The sequence below is a fragment of the Ovis canadensis genome, chromosome 26 (assembly GCF_042477335.2).
Source record: "Ovis canadensis isolate MfBH-ARS-UI-01 breed Bighorn chromosome 26, ARS-UI_OviCan_v2, whole genome shotgun sequence".
Lineage (NCBI taxonomy): Eukaryota > Metazoa > Chordata > Mammalia > Artiodactyla > Bovidae > Ovis > Ovis canadensis.
In genome coordinates, this window is record NC_091270.1 from 48,335,600 (window position 1) to 48,354,261 (window position 18,662).

The 18,662-nt window shown below is 51.1% G+C and overlaps 1 long non-coding RNA gene and 1 pseudogene across 1 annotated transcript; one reads left to right on the forward strand and one right to left on the reverse strand.

The window, feature by feature from the left end:
* Positions 1-1,153: 1,153 nt before the first annotated feature.
* LOC138430811 (uncharacterized) lies at positions 1,154-10,509 on the reverse strand. The gene is made up of 3 exons (XR_011253388.2): positions 9,896-10,509; positions 9,664-9,818; positions 1,154-3,563 (listed from the first exon to the last, which is right to left on the reverse strand). It is a non-coding gene; the product is annotated as an uncharacterized lncRNA (long non-coding RNA).
* Positions 10,510-12,249: 1,740 nt separating this feature from the next.
* On the forward strand, positions 12,250-16,354 carry LOC138430788 (elongation factor 1-beta pseudogene; annotated as a pseudogene).
* Positions 16,355-18,662: the final 2,308 nt, after the last annotated feature.

Below are 18,662 nucleotides of genomic sequence, written 5' to 3' on the forward strand. Positions count from 1 at the left end.
AGCCAGGCACACCCAGGAGCAGGGTTCCCCAGCCTCCGGGATCCAATGCCGGATGATCTGAGGCAGAGCTGACGTGATAGTGATAGAAACAGTGTACAGTAAGTCTAACGCACTTGAATCATCCCGAAACCATCCCCCCAACCTGGTCCATGGAAAAATCGTCTTCCATGAAAACGGTCCCTACTGCCAAAAAGGTTGGGGACCGCTGCCTTGTGGCATCTCTGTAAGCGTCATTTTGTGTATGCCATGGCACAGTTAAATTTTTAATATTTACAACAAACCTGCCATTCACTCTCATGAAAAAAACGGATTTGGAGAGGTTAAGGGAATCGCTCACGATTTCACAGTGAAAGAGCTGTGGAGTCAGGACACAAACGCAGTCCTGACTATAAAACTCTTTGCACTGAGCCAGTAGCTTCAGACTCTGTACCCAGGTGGGTTTCAACGTTGCAGATGGATAGAATAAGGGGAACTGTCCCATCAGAATGTCTTGGCCTGTGTGTCTACATGTGTTGGGACCCTGCTGGACACCGTGCAATTGAAGGTCCATGGGTCATTCCAAGAGCTGAGACTGCTGAGTGCAGTAGTTTGCACTTGTTAAACATTACAGAGTGCCCACTGCATATGAGGTACTATGGTCTCCTCTGGGCACTAAAAAGATGAGAGACACCCTGGCCCTAGCCTCAAGGAGCCTCAGACTAGTAGGAGATAGATAAATAAGCTAATTACGATGGACTCAGGATTTATTAATGCTATTGCAAAAGTCGGTATAGGCTAGATACTGCAATGGCACCCCACTCCAGTACTCTTGCCTGGAAAATCCCATGGACAGAGGAGCCTGGAAGGCTGGAGTCCACGGGGTCACTAAGGGTCGGACACGACTGAGCAACTTCACTTTCACTTTTCACTTTCATGCATTGGAGAAGGAAATGGCAACCCACTCCAGTACTCTTGCCTGGAGAATCCCAGGGGCAGAGGAGCCTGGTGGGCTGCTGTCTATGGGGTCACACAGAGTCAGACACGACTGAAGTGACTTAGCAGTAGCAGCATGCTGCAGTAACAAATTAACACAGAAATCTTGGGGGCTTAACACAACAAAAGCTTATTTTTCAGTTATACTACATCTCCATCATGGGTTGACAGGGATCTCGTATAAATTAGAATTTGACCAGAGAAGCAGAACCAGTAATATATTAATAGCAAGGCATTTATTGTAAGGTGTTGACTTAACACAATCATGGTGGCAAGCTAAGCAAGTTGGAAATTCTTAAAGCAGGCAGGCAGTCAAGATCACAAGTAGGCTGAAACTCTACCAGCATGATCTCTACAGAGTCTCTGAGCTCAGAGAAGCATCTTTTAATGGACTCAACTGATAAGGTCAGGCTCACCCTGAGTCATCTCCCTTTAGAGATACTTAAAGTCATCTGATTAGGGACTTCAATCACATCCACAGAATTCCTTTGGAAGCAGAGTTTGATTAAATAACTAGGACTCTGGTTCAGTCTAACCAAGGTGAACCTCAGAAGCATCACATTGTTGCACATAATTAACCAGGCCCCCGACATCCCTGCCAGTCTCAGCACGGGGAGAGATGGCATGAGCAGTCACACAGCTCAGGCCAAAAATGGCACATATAACCTCTGCTCTTAATCCTCTGGCCCCTCCTAACTGCGAAGGCAAGTCACTGACCCTCCTCCCTTGTGCCCACAAGGAGAGGGGAGCAGGAGAGGAACCCCCTCCAAAGGTGCTTTCTGAGCATTCTCACTGGCTTTCACCCTGCCCTTCCCATAACCAGGGCAAAACTAACTCTCTGGCGAGATGAGGGCATGCAGAGACTGCCACGGGCCACAAAGTGTGTTGGGGGAAAGCCAAGACAGAACTCACCTCCCCCTCTCTCCCTCACCTCCACCTGCTTCCCCAGACCTTCCCCAACAGAAGCCCTTCCAAGCTCACACAGCCCTGTTCACCTGGAGAAAGTTCACGTCGAAATTACAGGAAAGCCACTGGGATGGAATGCTTTAGCCGGACATGGCTGACCTCACTCCAGTAGGACAGCCATCCCAGGGCTAGGAGATCCTGAAGTTCAAAGAGGCTCGTGACCGTCCACATGCCCTGTAATCTTGAAGCAGAACCTTTTTTTTTAATATCTATGTATTTATTTATCTGGCTGCACTGGGTCTCAGCTGTGGCGGATGGAATCTTTGTTGTAGCACAGGGTCCCTCTGGTTGTGGTATGCTGGGTTAGTTGCTCCAAGGCACGTGAGATCTCAGTTCCCTGACCAGGGGTCGAACCCACGTCCCCGGCATTAAAAGGCAGATTCTTAACCACTGGACCACGAGGGAAGTACCCTGAGGCAGCATCGTAACATCCACTCCCGACAAGAGGGGTAGACGTGCGCTGCACTTCCGGGCACTGCATTCAGCCAAAGCTTCCATCTATGAAACTTACAAAAAACTAAGGATCAATTCAGAGTGATAAGAATCGATGGTCACTAACAAACACGTGCCATCAACAGGATGTCCTTTAAGTTCAAAGGGAAAAGGTCTGGGCAACAGGACCAGACCTGGCCTTCTTCCTTCTCGAACATTAATTGAGTGCTTGCTGTATGCCAGGCACTGTGCTAAGTACTTTCCATACATGATTTTATGTAATCCTAGCACCTCTTCTCTACAGTAAATCTACTCTTAAGCACATTTGCCCAACGTCACCAAGTCAGTAAGCAGAAAAGGCAAGACCCCCTAACAAGTCTATCCGATTCCAGAAACCTATGTTCCTGCCACCAGAGCTGTCCAGCCACAGGAGCCTGAGGGCGCTCCAGGGGCCACCCATGACCACCAGCCTGGGCTGCATCAACCTGGAAGGGAGCGTCTAAGTCCTCCAAAGGCCCCAGGTGGGCAGGGTCAGGATACGGAGAGCCTTGCTGACCTCTGACCCTCTCCTCTGAAGACCAGAGGTCAGATAGGAAACTTGGACCCCCTGATCCCAGGCTGGCTTCCTGATGTCACCACTGAGCCTTGTGGAGTCTCCTGTGGGAATCTTTCTTGAAAACCTGCTAAGTGTGCTAAATGCTATCAGAGGACAGAAGACGTGTCAGACACATACCCCCAACCCTCACACCAAACTGGTTGCAGTCTGGTAGGAGAACCTAGACAAACACATGCTAGGAGGGCTTCCCTGGTGGCCCAGTGGTTAAGAATCTGCCTTCCAGTGCGTGGAACGTGGGTTCAATCCCTGGTCAGGGAACGAAGATCCCACATGCCTCGGGGCAGCTAAGCCCAGTGTGCCACAACTGAGAGAAGCCCCCCCACACCACAAGTAGGAGCCTGAGCATGCACGCTGCGTCCTTTCAGTCCTGTCTGACTCTGCATCCTCTGTGGACCATATCCCTCCAGGCTCCTCTGTCCATGGGATCATCCAGACAGGAATACTGGAGTGGGTTGCTGTGCCCTCCTCCAGGGGCTCTTCCCAACCCAGGGATCGAACCTGCGTCTCCCGCATCTCCTGCGTGGACAGGTGGTTTCTTTGCCACTAGTGTCACCTGGGAAGCCCCCAGTTGAAGAGCCTGTACAGCCAAAATTTAAAAATTAAAATAAAATTAATTGAAAATAAACACATGTTGACAACATGACATAAAGTCTGACATTAACAAACGAAGGGGAGCCGCGAAAACTGCGAGGCATTCGGAGCGCTCTGGGGGGTCTGGGAGGACTGCCTTCTTCACTAAACCCCCCGGAAGGAGGAAGAAGGGGTCTTTGCAGGCCAGCGGGGCAGCCTGAACGAAGCCAAAGCCGGACTGTGCCAGGGGTGCAGGGACATCCTCCAGCCCACGCCAACCAGCTGCCATCTGCAAGTAACACAGAGGCACCTACAGATGCAACCTTCAGGAAGTCAGCTGGGGGCCACCCGCAAGCCTCAGCTCGGGGCTCGGAACTGAGACGCGCCTCCCACTGCTGGCCCACATCCCAGCATCACAGCCAGTCACCCTGGACTCTCCTGCTCCAGGGCCAGCTTCCTGGCTCCAATTATAGCCTCGGGACCCGGAGCCCCCCAGAAGGGGCTGGGGAACCCCTCAGTGTGACCCTGATAGGTGGAGGTCTCCACTGCCAACCCCCTTTACTTGAAACTCACCTGTCTCTCCCTGACCCCGCCCCCTGCTCCGGGGGTGCTGCAGGAGAGACTGCTCTTGGCAGCATCCTCCTTGGCACCCCCTTGCCCCTATAACCATGGCCCTCCCCCATCGCCTCCCGGGTGCCATCCGTCCCCCCAGCACCGCACACACTCGCCCCTCTCCCCTCAACCTCCCGTCCTTCCCCCACCCCTTCCCCTCCATTTGTTTCAATGAACAGCCCCTTTTATCTATTCTGTAGGTACAAATGAAGCTGTCAAATTTGATCAGGCGCTTGATATGACAGGCTGTGGGAGTCAGGACCCCTGCAACAGAGTGTGCCTTGTCCGTCACAGCCCGCCCGACACTTTCCATAATGCCCAGACTGATGGGATTCTGAGTAGGGCCCAGCACATTTTCAACTCTATTTTGGGTGAAAACCCTTCTTGAAAGATCTTGAAAGGAGCTGGCAGTTCAGCCGCCCGGATGATTAATGAGGGTTGGCTCCGCTGGATGGATTTCTCCGGGTGCCAACGGCGTCCTCCCAACAGGCCAGAGGCTGGCCATCCACTTCCCCCAGCCCCGCCCCCTTCCCAGCAACATGGCCCCCAAAAAATAGCCTCTCCCCAAACCCTCCGACACACACCCCCCACCACTACCTCACCTCCGCCCACACCCACCTCTAGCTCTCCAGGCCGTTTTCCCTTTCTCTGATACTGGAGCGCCCCGCATATGGAAAAAGTTACACGGCACAGCCGGTGAGGCCTGGGGCGGGGTGCGCAGGGCCTGCTGGGGAGCCCTGCGGGCCTGCAGGATGCAGAGGGGATGAAGAGGGGGGATGAGGAGGCGGTGACCCAGGCTGTCCTTCAGCGCCATGTCACACTCCCCCGTGGTCAGGGGTGGGCCTGTCCACTCTCCCCTGCACCAAGGATCTCAGGAGCTCTGGGGATGGAAACCATAGGCATCCTATACCCCCAAGAGTGAAGCATCAAAGTCCTTATCTTTCTCTCATCTCAGTGTTTCTCAGATGGGACCCTGGGAACAAGACAATTCCCGACTGGGAAGACATCTCCCATGTAGAGCAGGAAGGTTAGCATCCTCGGTCTCAAGACACTACCTGTTAGATTGGGAAAGTAGCATTTATATATGCTGCTGCTGCCAAGTCGCTTCGATCGTGTCTGACTCTGTGCGACCCCATAGACGGCAGCCCACCAGGCTCCCCCGTCCCTGGGATTCTCCAGGCAAGAACACTGCAGTGGGTTGCCATTTCCTTCTTCAATGCATGAAAGTGAAAGTGAAAGTGAAGTCGTGTCTGACTCTTAGCGACCCCATGGACTGCAGCCTACCAGGCTCCTCTGTCCATGGGATTTTCCAGGCAAGAGTACTGGAGTGGGGTGTCATTGCATTTATATATACACACATATTAATACCACCACATGTAAAATAGATAGCTGGTGGGAAGCTGGTTAGAAGTTGCAGTATGGAAAAGGAAATGGCAACCCACTCCGGTATTCTTGCCTGGGAAATCCCAGGGACAGAGGAGCCTGGCAGGCTACAGTCCATGGGGTTGCAAAAGCTTTGGACACGACTTAGTCACTCAATAACAACAAAAACCTGTTGCATAGCGCAGGGAGCTCAGCTCACTGCTCTGTGACGACCTAGCGGGGTGGGGGGTGTGGGAAGGAGACTCAAGAGAGAAGGGATTTACGTGTACTTACAGCTGATTCATGCTGCAGTGCAGCAGAAACCAACACAACATTGTAAAGCAACTATACTCCAATCAAAAACAAATTTTAAAAATTGACACTACTTGCTGGTATTCCTCACCCCATGCCCACCAATCGTAGAGACAAAATACAATCCCAGTGCCCCCGGGGTGGTACCAGCCCTGGCTGAGGACCACCTTTGGAGTCAAGGGTCTCCTCCCCATCTCTCATGCCTTGAGGGCTTTGCCCACTGCCCTGCCTTCCTCAGCTTTCATACCCTCAAGCCCGCTCAGCAGGGAGACCCCCTGAAAGTGGGGAAAGAGGAAGCGGGTGCGCCCCCACCCACCCCCGACACTAACACCCCCCACGCTGCTCCCCTCAGGCCAGCCCTGCTCTGAACTGTTTTCGTCCCTCCTCTTCTCCTCTCCCACCTCCCACACTGTGGCTTGTCCACGGGTACAGCAAAAGAATGGTCCCCAAAACATCTTTGGGGGTTCCAAGCTCAGAAGCCGTTAAGAACAGGCTGGTGGAGGACGGTTGGGATCAGGAATGGGCTGTTTGGTTCTTTCTGGAACTCCATAGCTGTCTTTTTCAAGCCAGGCTCCCAGGTCTAGGGACTCCATCTAAGGAGAAGCTGGTCCCTGAAACCAGGGCCATCTCCCAGCGTCTCTTATTGGAGAAGCTAAGCATCCTCCATGGGGCCAGATCATGAGCGGGGCGGGGGGCGGGTCCCCAAGAATGCCAAGTCATGCTTACCCTCCCCTCGCCTCCTTTCTTTATTAAAATATAGCTGATTTACAATGTGGTGTTAGTTTCAGGTATGGAGCAAACTGACTCAGTTATATATACATACTTCTTTTCAGATTATTTTTCATTATAGGTTATTCAGTTCAGTTCAGTCACTCAGTCATGTCCGACTCTTTGCAACCCCATGGACTGCAGCACACCAGGCCTCCCTGTCCATCACAACTCCTGGAGTTTACCCAAACTCATGTCCATTGAGACGGTGATGCCATCCAACCATCTCATCCTCTGTTGTCCCCTTCTCCTCCCGCCTTCAATCTTTCCCAGCATCAGGGTCTTTTCCAATGAGTCAGTTCTTCACATCAGGTGGCCAAAGTACTGGAGTTTCAGCTTCAACATCAGTCCTTCCAAGATACTAAATATAGTTTCCCGTGCTATACAGTAGGACCTCGTTGTTTAGCTGTTTTATATATACTGGTGTGTATATGTTAATCCCAAATTTCTAACTTACCCTTCCTCCACTTCCCCTTTAGTAACTATAGTTTGTTTTCAATGTCTGCGAGTCCCTTTCAATTTTGTAAATAAGCTGACTTGTATTTTTTTTTTTAGTTTCCACATATGTGATGTCATATGATATCTATCCTTCTCTGACTTAATCCACTCACTATGATCATCTCCAGGTCCACCCATGTTGCTGCGAATGGTACTATTTCATTCATTTTCATAGCTGCTCACTTCCCATTTTCTGCTCTCCCTTTCCTTCTGAAAAAGAGAAAGAAATCCCATAGTTTCCCTACCCCTAGGCCACTGTGTAGAGAAGGAAATGGCAACCCACTCCAGTACTCTTGCCTGGAGAATCCCATGGACAGAGGAGCCTGGGGGGCCACAGTCCATGGGGTCACAAAGAGTCAGACGTGACTGAAGTGACTTAACAGCAGCAGCAGCAGGCCACTGGGTAAATGCCCAACCAGCTCTGAGATCATCCAGCCACCAGACGGACCCAAGGCATTCATTCCACATCACCTCCTGAGCACCCAAGACACACCTGGCACAGGGCTGTACAACTGGAAAACGACACTCAGCGCCTGCCTTCATGGCGCTTACAAGCTAATGCAGGGGAAAAATGAAACAGAGCAATATATAATTATAAACTGAGGGGCCTCCTTAGTGGTCCAGTGGTTAAGAATCCACTTTGCAATGCAAGGGATACCGGTTCGATCCCTGGTCCGGGAAGATCCCACATACCAGCAGCTCTAGGGCCCGTGCACCATGACTCCCGAAGGCTGCACACCCTAGAGTCTGCAACAAGAGAAGCCCCTGCAGGCAGAAGCCTGAGCAACGCACCCAGAGAGTAGCCCCCGCTCCCCACAACTAAAGAAAGCCGGAGTGCAGCGACAAAGACCCACTACAGCCAAACAAACAAACCTCTGAAAAAACAATTATAAACTGCGGTGGCAGCAGTGACAAACTGTTTCATGGTGCGTACAAAGAGCAGGTAATAAGGAGTCCTTGTTTAGAACTAAGGTGGCCAGGGAGAGTCTCTGGGAACATGACCTTGCAGCTGAGCCGTGAAGGCTGAGTGCAGTCAGGCAGGTGAGGTGGGGAGAGTGTCTCGGGCTCAGAAGTCCACACCCGATCAGCAGCCAGGTCTTCCCCTGTCGTGCAGACACTATCTCCTGTAGCTGTGCCCCCACGGAAGGACAAAAATGCAGCCTGGGCCCTGGAAGAACCAGGAGGGGATGAATTGGGAGAAGGGATACTGGGGCTAAGAGACCAGACCGTTCAGTCAGCCCGCGCCCAGGGCCACCAGCCACAGGAGCGAGGCAGGGCTGCGAACCCACGCAAACCAGAGGGAGATGGAGGTAGACCTGGCACTGCCAGGACCTCTCAGAGTCACAGGGACACCCCAGAACAGAGCTTCGAGGTTTTTCCAGCTCCCAGAGCTGTGGCATGGACGGCTGCTAATAGAGACCAAAGTTCAACTGGTGATCACTCAAATCAACCTATAATTACATGGTTCTGGCATGGAATGTAAAGCCTGAAGGGGAACTCAGCCTTCTCTCTTTCTGAAAGATATATTTTTGATGAAATAGGCAAGGGTGTGTTTCTTACTCCTGGAAACCCATGGGCCTTATCTACCTAAGGCCAAACCTTTAATCCAGCTTTCAAGTCTGCCACAAAATGGCCCACACAGACCAGTCGACCCAGATGTTCCTTCTTCCCTTCCCCACGAGTTCGATGGTCCTTTGACCCCAGCCACTTGTCGGTTTCCCTCTCTCTGAACCCCTAGAGCCCCTTATTTTATCCTCTTTCTAGTTCTTCTCTATAAGAGGACCCCTCATCACCCTCCATAGGTGCTAAGTCATGCTAAGTTGCTTCAGTCATGTCCAGCTCTTTGCAACTCCCACCAGGCTCCTCTGTCCATGGGATTCTCCAGGCAAGAATACTGCAGTGGGTTGCCATGCCCTCCTCTAGGGGATCTTCCTGACCCAGAGATCCAACCTGTGTCTCTTAGGTCGCCTGAATTGGCAGGTGGTTGGTGGCTCAGATGGTAAAGTGTCTGCCTGCAATGCGGGAGACCTGGGTTCGATTCCTGGGTAGGGAAGATTCCCTGGAGAAGGAAATGGCAATCCACTCCAGCACTCTTGCCTGGAAAATCCCATGGATGGAAGAGCCTCATAGGCTAGAGTCCATGGAGTCGCAAAGAGTCGGACACGACTGAGCGACTTCATTTCACTTCACTTCACTTCTTTACCACTAGCGCCACCTGGGAAGCCCTCTGCCAGCCCATAAATTCCTTAAAGGCAAGAAGGATCTTTTATTCATCTTGTGTTCCCTAGTGCCTGGGACAGCTCCAGGTATGTGGTGGACAGTCAGTGAAAGTTTGCTGAATTCTATGTAATTGGAAAACAGCGAAAGGGTTTAAGTATTGCTCAGCATCTATGAACTGAAGTCCTTAGTTGGCTGAGAGAGGAGACCCAGGGGTGACACTCAGAGGAGGGACCACAGACAGAGCCAGAGAAGAGAACAGAAGGCACGCCCTGCACTGATTCCTGAAGCCTTTCCCTTTTGTCAGCACAGAGGTGGTCCTGGGACAAGGCGGTCACCTGGGGAATCCTGGTTGGAATGGCGAACCCTCAAGGCAGGCAGAGGAGACCCACGTGGGGACGAGGCCATCACTGACATGCTTCTTCTACCAACTCGCCACGGTGGCTGAAATTCCCCCCACTCAACTCATTCCTTGGAGTTAAGGAACAAAATCCTGAAAAGACATCATTAGATGTGTTTGTGAAAGGGGTCCAGAGAGAAGGAGACATGTCTGAAGACATCGGTGCTCACCTGTTGGGAAGCAGCCCCCACCTGGGTAGGCAGAGAGCGGGGAGCTGCTGGGAACGAGACGTCAGCTGGGAAAGCTCTGGAACCTGACCATTTTCCCAGATGCTCGCGTCCGAGGAGGAGCCAGCAGGCTCGCAGCACACGCACCAAGAATGCAGAGGAAGAGACTTCCCGACAGAGAGCAAGCCTGGGGCCACACAGACTCTGTCTCTGAGCCCTGTCTCACCCGCTCACAGCCGCCACCCCGAGGCAGGGACCCCGGTCTGTGTTCAGCGCTGCCACCCCAGGGTCCAGCCCATGCCTGGCTCATCCGAGGCACTCAGTGGATATTTCTGGAACAAACAAATGAATGAGCAAGGCTGTAGAGAGGTGTTGAGATTGGACCCCAAGGAGAAACAGTCCTCGGCCTCAATTCTGCAAAGAGACCCAGAAGACCCGTGGAAATTCAGACCCAAATGGCTGGAAGCGACCCCCCAAATTCGTCAAGCTCCCCCCTCCCATCTACCAGACACAGGTCCACACCTGAGGACGCACTTGACGAACTGACCCCACCAGCTTTTGGAACAGAACCGAGCTCCCTGCTGTCTTTCAGAATTTCTTCAGGGAGAAAAAGAATTTTCCTGGCCATGGGACCAAAATAGAAAAACAAGGCTACATAAAACAGGCCTAAGAGGGAAAGGGTAGGCCAAAAACAATATGCTCCTCTCTCCCCTGTTTTTTTAGGACTGGGCTCCTTTCCGCAGCTGGAGGAGGAGAAGGAGGGGAAGGGGAGGAGGAAGAAGGGGAGGAGAGGGACTCAGCCTAAGGACCCCCGCCCCCTCGCCAGGACAGGGGCCCTCACAGGCAGAGAGTCAAAGAAAAGTTTTCCGAGACTGAGAGGGTAACTGGGTCCACGGAGCACATGTGAACAGACTCCTCGTTTCCAATTCAGGACTGTCAGATGGTGATTAATGACTAACAGCCACAGAGCAGCCTTGATTGCCAAGTGCCGTATTGTTAATGCTGACATTTAATGATGCCGGACACGACTCCGGCACAATTCCACACCATCATCCGCAAATAGCGCCCGACAGACTTAATTGGTTAAGTGTTTGTGAGTGAGCGTGTGTGTGTGTGTGTGTGTGTGTGTGTGTGTGTGTGTGTGAGTGAAAATGAGAGGGAGGTATAAAAGGCAGAAGAAAGAGGTGAGATGTCTATGTGAATTCACCCTACACTCACGTCTATGCTTTCATAGGCATCACCAAGTTGTCGCAGGAGCCAGAGAGTCCAAACGACTGTATCTGCAGACCCACAATATCCCCTCAGTCCTGACCACGAAAAGGTCTCGAATACAGCAAGATGCCCCCAGCCCGCCCTCCCCTCCGGCCCCTCCATCTGACCCCTGCTGTGGTCACCACCAGCACCATCCCCGTCTCTCAGGGACAGCTGGGAACCGGCGTGCTTGTGCAGTTAAAACACATGAAAGCGCGTTGAAAGAAGTTGTCTGGAAGTGGGCCTGGATCCAGGGCTCCCGAGAAGCCACTTTTTCACTGGACTCAGATCAATGGTCCCTTGGCCGCCTGACTGGGCCGGCCCAGCTCTGCCAAGAGGGAACTCTTACCCCCATTCCGGAACTCAGCCCTCTCTTAGGAGAGGAACACACTCCATCCTATTGTTCTAGAAACAGAGTCCTGGGCAACAGGGACAGAGAGATGGCGCCCACCAAGGATTCTTGGGGCCAACTGAGCAAGGTGACAAAGGGCACAGGAGAGAAGATCCAGGCTCCAAGAGGGCAGATCAAGTCAGGGCTTCTGGGCTCATGGAATCCTGGCTCTACCGAGACAGGGCGGGGGAGGGGGAACCCAGGTAGCTGCAATCGAGTTGGGGAAATAACAAGTATAGGAGAACTGTGGGCCACGGATGCTGAGGCCCAAGGAGCAGCACAGATGCTCAGGGGCACCAGCCTTCAGAGGAGAGGTCAGTTCAGAGGAAGGGCTGGAAATGTCTAGAAAAGGCGGAGAATACACAAAGTACTCTGAAAGATGGCAGCCCTCAGGTAGAAAGAGCTGGGAAGGCCGTTCTCCAGGCGAGGGTTTTAGAAAGTTGGACTCACATGAATTCCCTTTGAAAGGCTTGCTCCTCAGAATGTGGGCCCTGGGACTGCCCTGGCAGTCCAGTGGTTAAGATTTCACCTTCCACTCAGGGAGTGCAGGTTTGATTCCTGGTCGGGGAGCTAAGATCCCATGTGCCTCGGGGCCAGAAAACCCAAACATAGAGTATGTGCCTAGTAGTGGGACTGCAGAAGACACATGCATCCCAGTGTTCGTTGCAGCACTGTTTACAATAACAAGGACACAGAGGCAGCCTAGATGTCCATCATGACGGATGAATGGATAACGAAGCTGTGGTACGTACATGCAATGGAATATTACTCAGCCATAAAAAAGGAATGCATTTGAGTCAGTTCTGATGAGGCAGATGAACTTAGAACCTATTAGAGTGAAGTAAGTCGGAAAGAGGATAATAAATATTTTTGTGTATTAATTAATACATTATTAACTAATAAGTATTAATTAATACATTAATTGTATATTAATGTATATATATGGAATCTAGAAAGACAGTACTGATTAAACTATTTTCAGGGCAGTAACAAGTCCCCTGGCAGGGCTGTTCACAGGGCTGCTCATCGTAAAAGACCCGGGTTCCCACCTCACTCTCGTCTCACTCCCCGCAGCCCAGTGAACCATGGCCAGAACACTGCAGAGAATCACCAGCGTAGGTCCTGCTGCTTTTTTTCCATTTGAAGCAGGGACTTGAAATGGACAGCCAGACAGACTCAGTTTTCAGGCTTTGCTACAATGGGAAAGTCCCGGCTGGATGGCTTTGCAAGGCTCATCCACATCTGATCCCCGCTGTGAGCAGAAGCGTGTGGGTCACGGAAGTAGGTGAATCTCTCCCTTGGGTGTCCCTGGTCTGGGGTCTTTGTTCCAGCTCAGTGGTTGGGACCGAAACACCCCAGCTGAAAAATCCCATTTATCACTGAGGCCTGCGCTGTGTCATTACCACCCAGCTGGCCTTCGGTGGGTCTGGCACTCCTGACCTCTCCAACCGCCTCCTCAGCTGTGGAAGGGTCAGCCTCAGCAAATAATAATCAAAAGCTAATGTTCTTGTGACTCTGGACCGAGGGGTCCCCCTGCTGTGAACCCCCTCCCCTTCCACATCCCTCAGATGAACCAGTACATCTTCCCCGCCTGGACCCCTCCTCTGTGAAATGACAAACCGTTATGCACTTTCCCCCCTAGCTGCCTGTTCTTTCTCCTCCTGCCAAATCAAGCTTTTCTCCCAGCTTCATCAAGCTTCCTCTCACTCTGAACTTTAGGAAAGACTGCGAGTCCAGAGACCTGGTTCCAGCCCCTCCTGCTCCCTGGGTGACCCAGGGTGACGCACTCCACATACCTGGGCCTCGGGTTTCCCACTCACAGAGGGAGAGGTCTGGACAAGATGGGTTCTTAGCAGGGTTCTTTCCAGCTGGGACACTGTGATCTTGTTTCAGAGGATCGTTACGGGGATAACAGACATCCTGTTATTGAGGGATTTACAATGATACATGCACATTTGGCAATAAGGAGTCTCCTTCCTGGAACTGCCCACCAGCGTGTCTTTGTAAATGTCCTTATTGCCTTCATGGTTCCTGGTTTCCTTGGCAGATTGGGAGCAACACAAGGACAAAGTGGACCGTTTCTATTTCTTTGGTATCCTTTCTTGGTGACTAATACTCAGAGAAACCACTCAACAATGTTGCTGACTGGGTGACAGACTGGTTACCCCCCTGGTTGCATGTTCATTTAAATGGACTTGTAAGAAACTGAACAGAAAGTGGTCACCTTGGCTTCTTGTTGGTGGGTGGGAGGGGAGGGCAGGGAAGGCGGGGTGGAGGTAAAGAACTTCTTTTAAATATGCAGGTCTCACTTCTCTTTAAGGGGGAAAAAAAAAAAAGACGTTGCCCCGTTGAAACTAGCTGGATTTGGAAATTCAAATGGAATTTTTAATACTGCCTTGCAATTGAGCACATATCAACATGCCCAAGGCTTAATTCCATTCCCCAAGTGCTTACTGAGAGTACTGCATGCTGAGTGCCAAGCCCCTCCCTGCTCAGTAAAAGAAGGGAGTACAGAGGAAGAAATACTATAAAGTAACAGAATTTTTTTTTAACAGACTTAACAGGGCTTAGACATCAAACTACTGTCCCACTCAAAATGGATGCTTTGGAATGACATACATTTTATTCTATTCTCTTACCTTCCTTGAAATGCTGTGAACCTCTTTTAAAATAATCTTCAAAGCCCATCACATACCTTACTGGCAATGACAAAGTTGTGTGTGTTGATTAGGGGAGACAAATGCCCCTTTTGTGGATAGAGGCGCTGCGTTGTACAGCATATGGAATCTTAGTTCCCCAACCAGGAATCGAACCTGTGCCCCCTGCAGGGGAAGCTCAGAGTCTTAACACTAGACTGCCAGGCAATTCCAAGGGAGAGAACTGTCTCTTGAAGCCAAGCTGGATGGTCAGGCTTATTCAGTTTGGTCAAGAATCTAAATAATGTTGTTATGTTAGTCGCTCAGTCGTATCCAACTCTTTATGACCCCATGGACTGGAGACCACCAGGCTCTTCTGTCCACAGGATTCTCCAGGCAAGAATACTGCAGTGGGTTGCCATGCCCTTCTCCAGGGGATCTTCCCTGGGATCGAACCCAGGTCTCCTGCACTGCAGGCAGACTCTACCATTTGAGCTACCCTGGAAGCCCAATAGAAATAATGGGCATCTTCTAATGATGCTCCTGATCACACATATGATAATGCACCGCCTTCCCATGTGAATGCTTTGAAGGTCCTCTTTCACTTACTTGCGTGGGCTCAGCCGTGCCTGGAAACACTGATCTCATGATGGACTTCCTGGCTTATACCTTTGCCGACACTCTATCCCCAACCCCCATTGTCTATTTCAATCCAGCAGCCCAAGACAGCTTTTAAAAATACCACTCAGATCATGTAACTCACCTGCCTGAAATCCACAAGGGCCAAAGCCCACAGGGTGGCTTCTGAGACCCAGCATGGTCCAGATCTCTATGTCTCTCTGGCCTCCCCTCCCATCACCGTCTCCTCCAACACTGGGCCTCATCCACATGGCCTCTGCGCTTCTCCTCAAGAGGCCAGGCCTGGGGCAACACAGAAATCTTTTTGCGGTCTAGGGCTCTTTTTCTCCCAGAGATCCACTTGGACACACCCCTCATTTCCTCCAAGTCTTTGGTTGGTACTCACCTTCTCAATGAGACTTTGTCAGACCTTGCACTTAACACCTTCCATTTAATAACTTTACCCACAAACACACATGTGCACACTCACCTGCTTGCTCCTGATTCCTCTTACCCTGTTCTTTTTCTTTTTTCCCTGGTACTTAATAACCATATAAGTTATAAGTACTATATATTATTTATAGTGTTTATTGTTGTCTGTATCACCCCTGCCTAGAATCTCAGCTCAAAAGACGTAGATCCTCTGCTTGGGATTAGTTGAATCCCAAAAGCCTATAACTGGCATTCCATATGTGATATGTTGAACTGAATTGCAGTCCCAACTTAAATACAAGTTCCCTGTTGCTTACAGATCTGTTGGCGGGGTCTAGAGACACACACATGAAACTGACCAAACGTCCTTTTTCTTCTTAGCACTTGCCACTGACCGCCTGAGCTCCTCTCTTCCTCCACTGCTGCCCAGGCCCCCGTCAGCCCACGCCTTGGGTTTTGGAAACCTGAGAGCCCCCATCGGCCTCCAGGTGCTCAATGACTTACTCGGCAGACAAAATCTACATCAAGAGACATACAGCATCACAAGCCAATGCGGCGGTATTTGAAGCCATCTCGGACCTACCACCTGTCACCTTGTGCCATGACCTGTGGTGGTAGGTCACAATCACATCAAATCTTACGAAAAGGAAAAGGGCAGCCTGCCAGGAGTGAAGAAAGCTTTGGGCAAGTATGGCCCTACTAGTGCGGAAGACACCACAGAAAGCGGAGCTACAGATGGTAAAGACGGTGATGACGGTGATCTCTTTGGGTCTGATGAGGAAGGAGAAAGCGAAGAAGCCAGGAGGCTAAGAGAAGAATGCCTTGCACAGCACGAGTCAAAGAAAGCCAAAATCCCAGCCCTTGTTGCCAAGTCTTCCCTCTTACTAGACGTGAGACCTTGGAGTGATGATACAGATAGGGCAAAACTAGAGGAGGGCGTCAGAAGCATGTAGGCAGATGGCCTGGTGTGGGGCTCTTCTAAACTAGTTCTGGTGGGGTATGGAATTCAAGAAACTTCAAATACAGTGTGCAGTTGAAGACGACAAAGTTGGAAGAGATATACTAGGGGAGTAGATCACTGCTTTTGACAAGTATGGGCCGTCTATGGACGTGGCTGCGTAAAACAAGATCTAAAATCCATCGTGGATCAGTGCCCTTAAATAAAAGCCTAAAAGAAAAGAAAGGAAGAGAAAATGAGCAAACAGTACAAAACAACTCGGGATGAAGTGGAATCCACAGTGACACTCCAGGAAGCCTGGTGGGGACGAGTGCAAGGCTGAAGGAGGGGGAAGGGCTGAACTTTCTGTCTAGTCAAGCAAATCTTCTCCTTGTCCCCAGCACATGCCCAGATCATTTCAGCTTCTACCCATTCGCTCATGTCATCCCTCTGCCTGAAGTCCTCTATCCTCCTTGCCTCCTTCCCCAAACCCCAATACCCATGGGCGCTCAGTGCAGCCCTTTCCTCTACACAAATTTCCGTGGCTGCTCCAGCCCTCCCTGACTTCTCCCTCCTCTGAGCTCTGACTGCACCTACTTCTGCTATCAGACCAGTTAGTCTTCACATAGAAACATTATGTGCATCTGACTTGTATTATTTCCCCAGCTCAGGGCCACATCTTTTGCTGCTTTCCTCTCTCGAATAAGACTGTGCTTCACAGTAGAAGCAGCTGACTTGAGTGGCACAGCTGGTTGGTCAACAGGCAGACAGAAAAGAGGAGGGCATTCCAGGCGGAGGAAACTCAAAAGCAAAGACCTCACAGTAGGAAGCGACATGATAAGTGTAAAGCTGTTACACCCATAGTTCTTAGCCCAACCAGAGATTTTAATCACCTGAAGGTATTTCCATGGGGGGACCCCATCCCACACCAGTGTTATCAATAAGAATATCAGAGAGGACTTCACTGGTGATCCAGTGGTTAAGAATCCACCTGCCAATGCAGGGGACCCGGGTTTGATCCCTGGTCTGGGAAGATCCCACGTGCCACAGGGCAACTAAGCCCGTGTGCACGGCAATGACTTAGCCCACATGTCACAGCTACCAAAGTCTCAGCACCTAGAGCCTCTGCTCTGCAGAAAGAGAAGCCACCGCAATGAGAAGCCCTCACACCACAGCGAAGAGTAGCCCCCCTCGTCACAACCAGAGAAAGCCTGCAAGCGGCAACAAAGAGGATGCCGTGCAGCCAAAAATAAATAGGCAAAAAAAAGTTTAATGTCACTTGTTTAGGGGAAAAAAAGTATCAGGGAATGTGGCTTAGGCATCACTACTTTTTAAAGGCTCCCCAGTGATTCTAATGTGTAGGTAGAATTAAGAACAACCATATTATTAGAAGAAAAAAAAAAGAAGGAAATAAAAGAAAGAGGAATGTAAAGAAAATTATGAAACAGACCTTAAAAACTGCTCTTTTCCACTTTGTTCCATTTGGTAGTCGATCATGGGAATTCATCTCTGTCACAGCAGTCTGGATGGATCAGCTGGGGACAAACGCTGCTATTCTCTGCTGTGGGCAGAACAGACGGTACCAGCTAATGTGGGCCAGGCCAGGTCAATCTTTGCCCACGGGAGTCCGAAAAGTATGAGGAAACTAGAGGATCAATTCGGATCACTTGCAATTTTATGTTGTAATTTCTCCCCATCCTAGGTTTTAGAATTCAGTTTCCTCTCTCTCGTGCCTGCCCATCCTAACAGCCAAAAGAAGCATTCAAATTAAAGTCAAGCTATCATTTCAGAAAGTCCTAGCTAATTCTTCACACCTTTCTCCCTCTGTTGATGTTCTGTTGCTAAGTCACGGGGGGGGGGGGGGGGGGGGGGGGGGGGGGGGGGGGAGAATCTCTTTGTCACCCCATGGACTACAGCCCACCAGGTTCCTCTGCCCATGGGACTTCCCAAGCAAGAATATCAGCGTGGGTGGCCATTTCCTGCTCCAGAGGATCTTCCCCACCAAGGGACCGAACCTGCGTCTCCTGCTTGGCAGGGGGAATTCATTACCCCTGAGCTACCAGGGAAGCCCTCCTGTTCCTCTAGGTCCTTTGAAATGGAGTCAAAGTTGTACCGCCTGGCTCTAAAATGTCACGTGGCTCAAGCGTACTGATGAGCAGGCCAGGAACTTTGCAGAGCTGGCGAGTCCTCACCTGGCCTGGCCCATCACCTATCCCTAACTGGTCACTCCAGGTCCACTCCGCGGAGCAGGAGACTCAGCTGCAATTCCCGAAAGCTGCCTTCAGGGGGCGCCGGGACAGACCCGCCCGGTCCTCCCACGCACAAACCATCACTGTCAACCAAGTCGCCTGTCGCCAGATGCCACGGTTCAGGACGAGGCTCGACCATACAAGTGCCTCTGGGAAAGGACACGGGGCTAACATTTAGAGCAGGGCGCAAAGGACTGAGATGAAAGCTTTTCCCGAGGGGAGATCTGCCTGGGCGGGGCGGGGGGCGGGGGGTGGG